At 37.9% G+C, this 14324-nt stretch overlaps 1 protein-coding gene across 1 annotated transcript in view; it reads left to right on the top strand.

Annotated features, from left to right (window-relative positions):
* Positions 1-14324, top strand: part of BMPR1B (bone morphogenetic protein receptor type 1B) — a 233986-nt gene that overhangs the window by 32282 nt on the left and 187380 nt on the right. The window contains exon 2 of the mRNA XM_071431661.1: positions 13292-13362. The gene's annotated coding sequence lies outside the window, so the exon portion shown is untranslated. The remainder of the gene's footprint in view (positions 1-13291; positions 13363-14324) is intronic.

The raw sequence follows: 14324 nt of genomic DNA on the forward strand, positions 1-14324 counted from the left end.
TCATACATATTAATTGAACACTATTTTTCTTATGCACATTTTGTAGATGTCTTATTCTTTAAGAAAAAGTAGCACTCAATTTATAAAATCTTTGCATGCTGAATAAGATCCATTGCCAGAGATTTCTGAATCCACTCTGATTCCGTATAAACTTCTTCAATTTTTTGCCATGTGCCTTTCTCTTAAAAAATATATCTTATTGTTAGATGCATCAAGTGCCTGATGTTTGAGAAGAGACGTGTTTGGAATGCTTGAATAACTCAAATCATCTGCACTGACTTCAGCTCTTGCCCTGCAAACTTTCAGTATGACGCAGGTGTTCCTCTTGTACTGACAGAGAGGAAAAGGCCAGCCGTGAACATTCGCAATGGACTCACCACTGTTCAGCAGCAGGAATGTGGTTCTGTGTAAATGTAGCAAATCACTGGTACTGGAATAGAAAGAGGAAGGGAAATCTTGAGCCTACCATGGGCAAATATGATGTTTTAAGCTGAGCTGCTTCTGGTGCTCCCACTGTAAACCAACGGAATTTGACTCCTGCCAGCAAGCAAAATGTTGAAGCCCAGCACTTTTACCAATTTTACCATCAAAATGGTAAATATTTTTCCTGCAATATTATTAATCCAGAGTGTTGATTCCCATTTCCAATCTAGAGGGTCACTAGGACCACAGAATAGTTTGGGTTGGAAGGAACATTAAAGACTACTGAGTTCCAACCACCCTGCCACAGACAGGGACACCTCACCTAGACCTGGTTGCTCAGAGCCCCATCCAGCCTGGCCCTGAACATTTCCATGGGTGGGGCATCCACACCTGCTTCTCTGGGCAGCTTGTTCCAGGGATTGATATTGAGCAAGGAAGAGAAATGGACTGAGAAAACAGACCTATCTTTGGGACAGGATCCTATGCTGTGCTGGGATTACACTGTACATGAATAGCTCTTTTGTCAAAAGAGAAGTAGGACAAGAAGACCTGAATGCCAAATGTTAACAAAAAGATCAGTACCTTGTACAGAGCAGGAGCTGTGTGAGAACACAGTCCTTGTGTAAAGATTGCCACAGAGTGCTAGAAGGTCAGGGAGACCTTGGAGTTTTCTGCTGTTTCTTCACAGTGGAACTGGAGAAACAACATTTTGATATTTCCATTCCCTCTTCATCCCCTAGGTGTCATCAATATAAACTGGATTACGTGAGGAACAACCAGAAACTCAGATTTAGTGACAAAGAGGTGTCTTACTGCAAACACAGTTTGATGCTTTACTTTGTAGAAGATACTTGGGGAATAGTTTCATGGTGCTCTCTGATCTTGCAGTATGTCTGGATGTTGGAAGGTTAAAACATTTAGGAAGTGTGTCCAAAACACAAAACATATTCTGGGCTTTGTTCTGTTGCCTGTACTTTGGTGCTTGCCACCTTTGGCACATACCTGTACTAATCCATTAGCTGTCTGTGTTGGTGAGTGAGATGTTAATACAAGTCTGAAGAAAATTTGCCAAGGAAAGGAAAACATTGGAAGAACTCTAAAAATATGTCAAAACCAGTTAGGGTGGTTTTGGGGTTTAATAGTAAAACTGTGGAATGTTTTTAAAAATAAATAATGGAAAAATATGTAAACCAAAATTCTTTCTCAGTATATAATATGGTCATTTTCCTTTGTATTTAAGTTCCAGCTTGACACTATAGTAGCTATGTATTATCTTTTCAAACTCCCCTTTTCATGTTTTTATAGAATCTTTTTATATGAAGTGCTACAGTGATTTTGTTGATTTTTTGCATCATCTGAAACAGGATGGTCACTGGAGCATTGCTATTTAACTTGGGGTATTTGGGTTTGTCTCTTTTTTCCCCCCTTGGTTGCATAGATGGCTTGCTTGTCAATATTGTGCAAACCCATTGCTATGAATATATGAGGCTTAAATTCACACTTCATGAACTGCCTTAATTCTAGTATTCACTAAGTGGCGAATTTAGAGCATTTTTAACACTAATATTCCTTTCATGAGCTTTTCAGGTTGAATTTTTTTTTCTTAATTTTAAACTAGAGACTTGGAACTTGCTTGCTAGGTTCCATTAATACCACCTCTTGAAGTAAGTAGAGAAGCTGATGTTTTCCAGAACACAGACTTTGAATTGGTGCTTACAGACTTAATTATGAACACCTCGCATTGATGCTTTCACATCCAAAAATTAAGAGACCATAGCTGAGCAGAATCAGAGCTGCCTCCATAATGGCAAATAGCCTTTTATGTACTTTAAAATAAATTTCCAATAGCAAATTAATACAATTTACTGTCTTTGTTTCAAATTAATATATACCATATATAGCACTTACTGTGGATATTTAATAGAAAGGAGGAGATTAATGGTCTCTGTAGGTAAAAGTTGCAAGATTCTCTTGAGTATTTTATCTATTTCACTTGAATTCCTGCCTGTTTTGAATGTTAACTCTTCTCAGCCTTTTCCCACTGCATGCCCAGTAATTTTACTTTAAATTTATGGAGCTGTTTGGTTTGTTCTGTTTTTTTGTTTTGTTGGGTATTTTTGGTGTGGTTTTTTTTTTTTTTTTTTGGGTTGCTGCAGTTGTTTTGTTTGCTTGTTTGATTTCTTTTGTTTCCCTTCCCTAAGAGCAGTTTGATAAACAGGTACATCATGGCACACACAATTTGTGGACTCCCTTTCCATCTTTGGAAATCAGTTCCTGTTCCAAAAGAAAGAAAGCAAATAGATGTTTTGTGGTTTTTGAAATCATATTTTACTATTAAACAAACTGAGCTGCCCTTGAAGCCTGTGCCATTGTAGTGATCCCCTACAGAACATGGAGCAATTGACAACTCTGACTTTGTTTTTTGTGATTCTTCCTTTGAGTGAGCTGGAAGAGGGGACTCATAATTTGGTTTTAACCATTTATTATGGCTGAATACTAAGGCTTTATGACCCAAATTGTGCAGCTTGCAGACAGCTTTTCCTTTTGAGATACACTTTGTATAGAACCAAGTAGTAATAATGATAAAAAAAAATGTTATTGTTATAATTGGACTCAGCAGTTTATCTGGGAAAAATAAATGCTTTGTGTTGTAGGTTTCCCAGTTTTACCCACAGGCTAGGTCTTGTATATATAATTATGTTTTAAGAGACATTTTAAGTGCTAGTTGAACCTTTAACCTGCGTTTCCTCTGGAATAATTACAGGATGTGAAAATGGCCAAATGAAACGCTTACTCATAGAGATTAATAGAATTAGTTAAGCTACTGTTACCTTATGCTTGATTTATATTGCATGTGTAGCTCGAAACAGGCTGTAATGGCATGTGGGTGTTTTCCTATCTTTTTTTATACTTGCTAAAGTTTTGCCTTATGTTTATTACTTGCTATGTTATGTGAACTGCTTAAAAAGGCATTTTAGACCACTGGCAGGTAGTTGAATTTCAAAGGCTGGCTCTCTTTAAAACAAAACAGTAGTGTTTGAACTTCTATCAATTTTTTTTCTGAAAATAACAGTAATAGAATTGATTCCATCACCTTCCAAGGAAACAAGTTGAAAAAGAAACCTCTGTGGATTAGTAGTCCAGACATCAAATATATTTTGCAGACATTTGAAACCAAGCCTGAGTCAGCTACAATGGAAGCAGGGAAAACCAAGAAAAATTATTTGTCTGTCTGCATTGCCAAAATTGTTGGAAAAGGTGAAAAAAATCAGAGGTCTGCAAATATGAGGAGTGGTATAGCAAAAGTAGAACATATAAACTTATGTGAACACTCAAGATTGGTGGTAATTCTAATATATTTTCAAGTAAAACATTCAATTAAAAGTGATTTACCTTTTAAAATTTGATCTGGTGAGTTTCTTTTTTAAAGAGAGTGATGTATTGGCTTTGAGGCAACTTGAATTTCAATCTTTGAGGAAATTGTTGAACAGTTACCATCTTAATTTTCAGCAGCTAAGTCTTTAACAGAAAACTTAAATTTAGAATTAGAGAAAAGCCTGAAATTAGCTTATCTTATCCTATTAGATAATACTGTGGGAGTTACGAGGTGGGTTTATACCAGCCTTCACTGGTGTTGAAGGACTTTTTGTTGGGCTACTTTCAGTTAATGCTTTGCAGCCCCCTATGCTGCATCCTCTACCAATTAAAGCATTTTGGGTTTTCACCTGGGAGAGGAGCAATTTGCAAAGGTGCTACCAAGGAGTAGGAGCTCACTATGGCTCATTTAAAAATCCCAACAGGTGCCATCTCAGTATATTTGTTGTTGCTTTTTGAGTTGTCCAACACAAGGCAGATGATGATACTCACCTTCTGCGAAGCTCCTGGGAAGGCTTAGGGGCAGTGAACTTGAAACCCTTAAAAATCTGAGCTGCAAGTGGAGGAAACCTTTCTCGTGGAAATTTTTTAGTTGGCAACTTTATTTTGAATCAAAGAGCATTTGGGTTACCCATTTTACCACTCACCTAAAGTATCTTTAGCGAGCTATTTCACTGCTTTGAAATCCTGCTTTGACTTGGTTTAGATTTAATGTTTGCTGCAGTGGTTACAGCAGGCAGTGAAAATGAGGCATATTTTTTTTAAGGTCAGTGAAGTATAAATGCAGAGGAGATTAAAAAACAATTATTAAGTCAAGATTTCCTTTATTCACCTTCTATTTACACTTACCTCTCTTTGACTACTTCCCTTTAAAGTATTATGCTAATGTAGGAAATTAAAGATTTTCCTTATATACATTTCTGTATTATCTTGGGTTACAGGAGTTCTCATCTCTCCTGAAAAACATACTCAGTAAGTCCACTTAGCTTGTATGAAAGATGAGCATCTGCTCTTCATACAGACAAGTTATTTCTTTATAAGAACGTTTCTGTTATTAATCATACCAAATCTCTTTTAAGGAAGAAATCTGTATTTTGCTCCTTCTGTAGAATGGATATATAATGCAGGAATTACAGTATTTCACCAGAAATGCAAGCAGAACTCCTGGAAAAGGGTTGCTAATCTGAATGCACATGTTCTGTGTTAAGTGTGGGTTATTTTGCTGAGGGGTGCATGTGCATGCATCGAAAAGCTCTGTGATGGCTTGAAGAGGGTTTATGGTCCCAGCTGTGTGTGGTGAGGCGTGGCCCTTCAGCTGGAAAATTATGTACTAGAATATCTTCACTTTTATCTTTGTGGCATAATGTCTTTTCTTACTGAAGTAATCTTTAAGGAACTTTGAGAAACACAGAGGCTGCGGTTGACGGGAAATCAACTTAGCAAATCATTAACTTCAACAAATGAAATAGTAAGAGAAGGGAGACGCTGGAGTATTGAACTATTGACTATTCTGTGGGTCTAACAAAGGACATTAGAATACCATGTTTAAAATTGTTGACTAAAACCTCAGAAGCATGACATTAGCATAGGCTTTACTGCAAATACACTATTTAGATTGAAATTATGTGAAGGGACTCACAGGTCCTTGCATATACAATTATCAAACGCTGGTCAGAGAGCTTCCAGCATTTATTGGAATGTCAGTGCCTTCTGAAATGTTTTTACACTTGTACCATATTTTCTAAGATGATGGAGTGACTAAATATTAGCTGGTTGTTGTGCTTTTGGGAATCGTGATTTTCTGGAAAATATCCCTCTGCTGTCAAAGAAATGAAGTTCTGTTCTGGGGAATTCATCTGGAAAAAACATTTCTTTGGGGGTGATGGGGACCATCTGTGGAATTCCAGCTACGTGAAAACCTGGAGCAGAGATGGGCAAAAATACACCAGGATGCAGGCAGCTCTGAGGAGGTCACTGTGGTAACCTTGTTTAGAGGAAAGGTCTGCATACATGGGCTGACCTTCTGACCCTTAATAATTCAAGAGTAATGTTATACATTCTTCATGCCTGTGCAGCATTTCTGTGGCATAAGGCTTCTAATCACTCCCAATCTTCATATAATTTTCAAATGCATCTTAACACATATGCAATATACACACACAGAAACCCTGTGATTGTTATTTAGTATCCTGCCTATGTAGTTTGAAATCATTCAACTCCTAAGTAAATACAAGCAAAAGGAAACATGCTCCAAGGTTCAAATTGCTTTTCTACAGCAGTGACTTAGTAACTTGCTTTGTGCTGTAGTGAGGTGCATTTTTTTGTTTGGACCATTTGGTTCACAAATGACTTTATACTCCAGTCTTTTACTGCTGTTGTGAGATTTCATTGAGCAAGCAGTGTTTGTTCTCACGTGTGTGTTTGGTTGGTTTTGGCCATGTAGTTTGAAATTCCTTTATATGACCAAGTTGCAATGGAAGCCCCCACCCTTTTTCTCTCCTTCCTTCAAGGCAATGAATTTTGTTAATAAATGGAGACGATCTGGCTGTCGTTTTTCCTGTAGCTTACCTAGCAATGTGGTTGTGCCCTTTCAGAAAGGGGCTGTCTGTTGTGTTCCCTCTCCCTCCACCCCCCCAATTCACTGTTTTATTTACAGTATGTGGTGGTCTTTTTAATGGAAAATGCAGAGATTTGTGTGAAGTCTAAAAATAGGACAGAAAGGTTTGTGCTCCTTGTTTAAAAGTCATAGCACGTCATGCTGTAAACAAGGATTTAGAATTTACTCTGATTTTTATGCTGTTATTTTGGCTTTCTTGTTTTTCACTGCCTCAGCCTGTAATGGACTGTAATTCTCACTTCTCTGGGTGTTTCTCACTATCTATTTACGTTGTTAGCCTTGTTTAAAAAAGGAGAAAGAGCACTGAAGTTTTGTAACTCCTTTTGGTAGCCTTGTCCCATCACAGTTATTTTTTTCTCAGTGGCATGATCACATGCATGGATGACTTTAACATATTTCACTATTTTCATAATCCTATTGCTTCAATGGAAGCTTTCACATTTACAGAGAACACACCCAGAATTGAATGCTGAATTGGATAAACATTTTTCTGTTTTAATTGGCATTCCATGGTTGTGCCCTACTGTATCAACACTGATTTAGAGATTAATCTGAGAAGATGGGTTGATTAGGACACACCATCTCTCTTTCTCATGCATGACACATTGTGATGCAGTGTGTGTGTTCAGTGAGGAGAAGGAGAGTGGGTTTACAGTTCCTCTTTGGACCACTGTCGTGGGGATCCTGCTTGCACTGCTGTGCCCTCAGTGTCTCTGGGAGAGCCACCTGCAAGCTGCTTGTCCTTAGCCAGGTACTTGAATTAAGCAATCACTCTTGGATAAGCACTCACTGCAGAAGAGTGCAGCTGACTAATGGGCACCTGCTGCTCCTCTTGTCCTTCCTCAGACCTGATTTTGTGTGCTTCAGCTTTGTTAGACCCCTATGAGGACATCTTTGAGTTGACATCAAGTATGTCAAAGGCCCTTCAAATATACATATGTGCATTTGTCATCAGCATCCCATAGTTTTGTGCTCTGTCTTCTCCAGCATGCTTCAGATAGGTATCTACAAATTTCAGGGAGCACATCCCACTCTCCTTTACAGCCTGCAGCCTAGGGCTCCTTTCATCTCTAATGATAGTCCTATCAGCTCCACAGGGAAAATGTAGCCACACAGGCCCAGCATTTTCCAATAGTGCCAGCCAGTTTGTGTGTAGAGAGCCAAATGGATCTTTGGACTCAGCCTAGGCCTGAGGCTGGAACTGAATTTTCAGTTTCTAAGTGTAGGTGGAAGCCACAGTTATACGCTTAATCTTTGTCCTTTGAAATGCGTTTTCTGACTCTCCCTCTAAACTATGTGCCCCAAAATAATATTGGAAGTTACTTTAAAGCACATACATAGATGACTCATAATGTCAACACACATGATTTTTGTAGAGCCTTTTCTCCTCTACTTTGGAGTTAAAAACAGCACTAGAATGTTTCAAGTACTACTTTCATGGCTGGCTGGAATATAATATTCTAATATTGAAAAGTCTAATACGTCTCAACAGAGCCATGTAAACTTAAGGGATATTTATACTGTCACATTTTGTGTGTACTCAGACTTTGTTCAAAATTTGTAAACGTTGACTTTGATTTAAGCAATTACATATATTTAATTGCTAGATTTCTTTTCCATGGGGTAACTGGTAATAAGTACAATACAACTGCATTTCTGCTGATATGGCCACATTAAGGTCCTCTGAAGTTGAGTGGATTATTAATTATACATTTGAGCTGCTTCTCAGAAGTTCAAATATCAAAGAGTTTTGCATCTGAAAAGCAAAGAAAAGCAAAAACCCTGAACAAACTAACAGCTCTCCCCCAAATGTCAAAAACCCCAAACACAGACACTATTACAATAGCAAGCAGTGCTGGTCATTGTCTTGGTTGATTATGATTGTTCTGTAGCTTATTAATGCTGGGATAACTCTGACCTAGTTAGCATGAATTATGAATTAAACTTTACTCCTTGAGCATCTGATTTGTGGTACTTGTGTGCCATGGAAATGGTGACAGCAAACACAGAAGCCAAATTCCCCATGTTCCTTATCTTTGCAGTGCCCTTGTAGCGGCTTTTCCAACTGGAGGAGCACAGCTTACTCCTTTCACACTAAGAAAATATTTGAACATATTATTTCAAAAGTCAGTCTGAAGTGTCTTTTTTTTGTTGGATTTCAGTTGAAAACACGTGGATCGTGTTTCACACTCTCTGTTTAGATAGGTGCTTGTCATTCTAACAATGAGCAAAGAAGGCTCAGTGTTTGAATGCCTGAATGGCACGGGGCCATAGAGAGGGAAAGGATGTTATGGGGAAACGTGGAAAAGCATGAGCAAGACAAGGGCTTCATTGCATAGATCACCTGTGGTGCTTTTAGTGCCTGCATCTTGGAGAATCTCTCAGATGGCACTAATTTGCAGCACAGTAAGTACAGAAAATCGGAAATAATAAGGAATGCATTGAAATAGGTGAGCATTCAGGGGTTAGCAAAACTGTATTCTGTAACAACGTTGTAAGAAAGGGCCTTGTGTTTTTCCTGACAACTTAAACACTGGCAGCCACAGGAAAGCTGTAAAACCTCCGGAGAAGAGTTTATCCATATGTGTGAATTATGGTTAAGGTGGCAGATTGTCAGCACCTGATTGCTATGTGCTGCAGTTGGCTTTAGCATTTGACTATGTGGGGGGTAGAATATAAGGCTTGACAATTGTCACTGATTATAATGGTCACTGATGACACTTTCCTGCTAAAATCTTGTCCTTCCAGGCTTCAGTTCTTCACAGATAAAGAGTCATGTCAATTCAATGTTTGCTGAATCTTCCGTGGTTTTTTTTTAATTTTTTATTATTTTATTATTTAGAGCCTCTGCTTGTCTCACTGCTATGCCACTAGAAAACTGTAAACTTCAAATTGACCTGGTCTCGGTAAAAGCTGTATCTTATGTGATCCTGTTATATGAGATCATGTAGTCTATTAGGAGAGGAGGAATTGATTTATATTCAGATTCAATTTTTTTTTGTCTACTTGTAATTAGATTGATGTGCCTACTAACCATCTTGTCTGTACTGCAGTTCTAATTTTCCCTTATAAAACTGGTAGGTAGAGACAGCTGCAAATGCATTGAATTGATTCCTTATTATTATAATGTTGGGTAATTTTAGAACTCAAGCTACTGTTGAAAACTAATGTCCAGAAGAATTATCTGGGTTTCTATAACCAAACCATATATTTCTATATATTATACTCACACATGTTAAAAAAAGATACTCATGAAGTTTTCTGTACATGGTTTGTTTTTTGGGATTTTTCTGGTGTCTTGTGGAGGCTGCTTCAAGTGAAATCATGTGTTCCTCATGCTGTAACACTTTTCTGTAATCTATCTCCCTTAGAACTTTCTAATGGCACCTATTAATTTTCTCCATAGATTTCAAATGCTATTGATGCTGAATAATGTATTTAATTAGCCCCAAACTTTCTGTGTAATCATTCCAATCTGTGCTTCTCTCTCAGCTTTTGCCTCTAAGGCTGACAAATGGCAGGAGGGGGAAAGGGCACTTTCCTGTCAGTGGCTGTGGAGCCTTTGGTCCTTGTGTTGTCAGAGCAGCTGCTCCTTCTGAAAGAGCTGTGAGAGAACAATGAAAATACTACTTAGCTTCATTTAAGAAGTCAAAACAAATATTAGCTGTAGCAAAAAGCTTCCTTATCTTATGAAACAGGACATTTTTATGGTTCCTGTAGTGTTTTCCATCTTTTCATTGTAATAATATCAGCTTATTTGTGAAATCCTGGATTGTATCGGTCAGAGCTAAGTTCACCCTTCTGTGTCTATTCTTGCAGGGTCAAGAGGAAAGATAAATTAGCTCAAAATTATACAAGTGTTTTTTGTGCAGTTTAGAGTAAATGCTAACTGAATCCTCTACACATTTTTATGGGCTTTGTATTGGTTATACACCAGTTCTGAGGTTGGGCACATGGATGTCAAATTGCAGCTGTATTGGTCTGGGAAAGGACAGAGTAAACTGTACAGCTTAATTTTTTTTTTTTTTTTATTCATCCTTGTCTTTTCTGTGCTTCTGAGAATAAAATTAAGGAAGGTCTTTGTATTTTTAAGCCAAACCAGAGAGGTAACATATGGTCAAATGCCAGCTGAACCATTTGTTTGCTAGGCAGCTCCTCTAGATGACAGATAGAAAAAATCAAGTCAGTTAAGCAGAAGACTGAGAAGCATTCTCAATTAGGACAACATATTTTTTGGAAGCTGGGAACTTAGATGCACTACTATGGATAAAGCAGGAAGAGAGACCAGTCTTGTCAGTCAATAGTGAAATACATCACCATTTGTGTATTTAACATTAGTTTAACATGGAAAATTTTTTGTTTTGAGGACTCCTTTAAAAATAAGACAGAATTGTATGCTTGAAGGTTATAAATGGAATTGTTTCAAGTAGGAGAGGCTGTGCTGTGATTACTGGGGACATTCACCTGTGGAGTTGACCTACTTGAAACCCATCCCTGGTGTCTGCAGGATGGAGTTGAGAAAGAGTAAAAAGGTCTAGGAAAATGATTTCCAGAGATTTTAGAAAACAGGAAAGTCATGTGAAAATATCTCTATGACGTTTTTGCCTGTTGCTGAGTGTGGCAAAATTGAGGAAGAAATTATTGTCCCTTTGTGGGAGCTGAGGGGAAGAAGCTGTCATTCTTTACTGCCAACCACCCTGTTTCAACCCCTTCAGAAAAAGATTGTGGAAATGTAACTGCTTGCGTAAATTGTCAGCTCCAAATAAGGTCCGCACCCCTCTTTTAACTGTGCAGGAGGGCAGAGTCAAACAGATTTGAATGAGTTTGCACTGGACATAGGGGAAAGGCTCTTCACTGGGAGGGTTGTCAGTCCCTGGCTGGATGCAGGGAGTATGCTGTGGCAGGTCCAGAGCTGTGTGACTGCTCTGAAGAAGCCAGGAGAGCTTGCCCAGCGTGGTTTCTTTACTTGGGAAAGTTTTTGATGCTGCTGAAAGTTGCTCTGTTAAATGTGTGCTGTTAAAGTAATTTGATGATGAAATACTCATACACATTGGATTGAAAATAAATTGCTAAACCAAACCTTTTCTACCTGTAACTCTGTGTAAACACCAGACAAACCTCTAGGATGTGTAAACATAATTTAACAGAGTATTTCAGAACAGATGTGACCTTATGTGCACAAATTAATGTATGTGAAAAAGCAGAATCCCTAATATTTGTGCCTTTTTGAAAACAATCAGCAATGCAAAGGAAGCTTTCAAAATCTCTCCAGTGAATTATACTGAGTTTTAATATATGTTGTATATTAGAGATGCATATAAGTTTCCAAGATATCAAAGGTAGAAGTATTTTTGGGGTCACAGACTCACCATTAGCAGCTGGTCTCTGTTAATTAGAAGCAAAAACAAATGATCACAACTACTTCAGTAGGATTTTTATACATGACTGTTCACTGAATAAAAAAAAAAAATTAATGGAGATTTTCTTTTATCCCAGAAAAAGGGAAATGGTAATGTATACTGTGAAATAACGATGTCATTACGAGCTAGTTGCATATTTAAAATATAACATCTGATTAGTGACTCTTAATTACCTGGCTATTTTCTTTAATAACAAACAACATTAATTTTTCTTTCAAACATCAGGTTATTAAAACTGTAGAATGACAAACCTGCTGTAGGAACAAGGACAGCTACTTGAATTGGCCATTACCAGCAAGTCAGTTGTATTTATGCTCTTGTAAAATTTCTTGGTGTTCTTGTAATGTGGAGGAAATAAGTATTTGGCCACTGTTTGGGAGAGGAATGAGCTTGAACCATTATCTAACTCTTGAATTGGTGTTGATATATGTAAAACTACTTCAGATAAGATAAGCAGTGACATTTATGGTTGAACTCAATGATCTTAAAGGTCTTTTACTGACCTAAATGATTCTATGATTGTAAATTTTTTGGGAAGCTGTCTAAATGAATAATTTCTGCTCCACATTCTAGTGTAGGAATTGAGTAGTTAATTGAAGAGCAAATACAATGAGGCTCTGGTCCTGCTTTTCTCCTTCCCTCTCTACTCTTGTGCCTTTTGTTCAATATGTGAAATTTCTATATAAACTTTAATATGCTTGTTCTCCAGCAGCTTTCATCATCATCCTTCTGCAGCTCTTCTATCTTCTTCTTCTCTTTTGCTTCTAGCCTCTGTGATTCATTTTCCAGCCTTGTCTTCAGTCCCCTGCAGCTGACTGAAGCTGCAATTGCTGAGGACTTCAGTAAGGCTTTTATGGTTATACTGCAGAATAAATGAAACTCAGTTTCTATACTGCTTATGAGACTCTTGGTCTTACCCTAAGACTTCTAGCTTCAGTTGCCATAAAAATCCCATCCTACTTTGATGGAAGGGCTTGAGTTTGTGCATTTGTTACAACAAGGAGGAGTGTTGATCCTTATTTTAGAAAATATGTAAATTATTAGGGGATCCAGAATTATTTTTAGTCATGTATATCACGTAATCTCATTCTTCTGGGTCCTCTGTTAAGATGAAAAAGAAAACTGCAGTTGACGATTGTGTAGTGGATTGAAATATTGCCATTTTATTTTGGAAGTGGACCTAATATATAAAAGTGTAATTTTCCTTGTCAACCAGTATTGTTGAATATTTTGCCATCAGTGGGCTGCAGTTCATAAGAGCATTTGCATGTTACTTCTTAAAATAAAGTAGTAAATACATAACTGCTTATGTGCCATCAGTGGGTGGTTTTCCACAGAGCATCGTATTTTTGCCTGAGTATCACACAAGAATTGGAAGGTCTGTATTATTTTGTAATGATTTAAACCTTTTTTTCAGAATATCACTAATCAGTAAAAAAATGTTCTTTGCCCGCAGGGTGGAGTTCATTTCTTTTGTTCCTGAGAGCTGAATAGGAGAAAGGGACATTTCAGCTTTTCTTGATAAAGGTAAGACAGCATCTGCTGATAAGGATAAGACACTGTTCATTATTATGAGCTCATAGAGAGTTTGTCGATGGAGGGTTTGTTTATTTTGGGCTATTTTTCTCAACTTTTGTGCTTTGTAGTAAGTGCAATGTGTGATAATGTAACTTGTATTGGGAATGGAATGTGGAACTCTACCAAAGGTATCAGTTAAAGCTCTGAAGATAAACAGGTACCTGTAGATCAGCATGACAAAGTGGAGAGCAATTTGTTCTGCTGCTGGTACTTGTGATATTTTCCATGTGCCACTGAACTGGCCTGCCTAATTTCCCTCCATCTTGCCTTCACAAAATCAGCAAGGGGTCTTAAAACCAGTAGAGTTTTCTCCATGCCACTTGTAAAAGGAATGTGTAGGCTTGCCTGCTGTTACCTTCACTGCTCTGTATTGTCATGTGGGAGTGTAGAGGTTGATGTGAGGAGAGAAGGACCTTGAGGTCTATTTTAATTGAGATAACACCTTCAAAATTAAGCAGCAAATAATTATCATGCTTGTCAGAAGTACAAGACAGAGAAAGGAATAAAACACTGGAAGTCTACTTTGGGACATGCCTAAGGGACAAACAAATCATCAATGGCTCTTCGTGTTGTGCTAAAAGGTCTGACTTTTTATAGATTTGTGTGTTGAAAAGCCTGCAAGAAACATTTAGAAGTAGAGCATGCAGCTTAGTGTTGAACTCTTAATTACAGTTTTTGATGCAGAAATCTCCGTGGGACTCTCTTTCCTTATTTCCATTTAGCAAATTTTGGAAAGCAGGGGTGGGTTTGATGGGACAGCTGCTAGTTGTGGGGTTGGTCTGGTTTAGCAGTGAGCAGGCATGCAGCAGATTGACCATCCATGTGACCTTCATGCAGTGCACATAGAGAGCAGAAGTGTGGCTCAATTTCTGTTCCAAGGGGCTGGAATTCATACATGGTCATTTCTAATT

Source organism: Agelaius tricolor, unplaced genomic scaffold (assembly GCF_023055355.1).
Source record: "Agelaius tricolor isolate 1412-34295 unplaced genomic scaffold, bAgeTri1.0.p SCAF_8, whole genome shotgun sequence".
Classification (NCBI taxonomy): Eukaryota; Metazoa; Chordata; class Aves; order Passeriformes; family Icteridae; genus Agelaius; species Agelaius tricolor.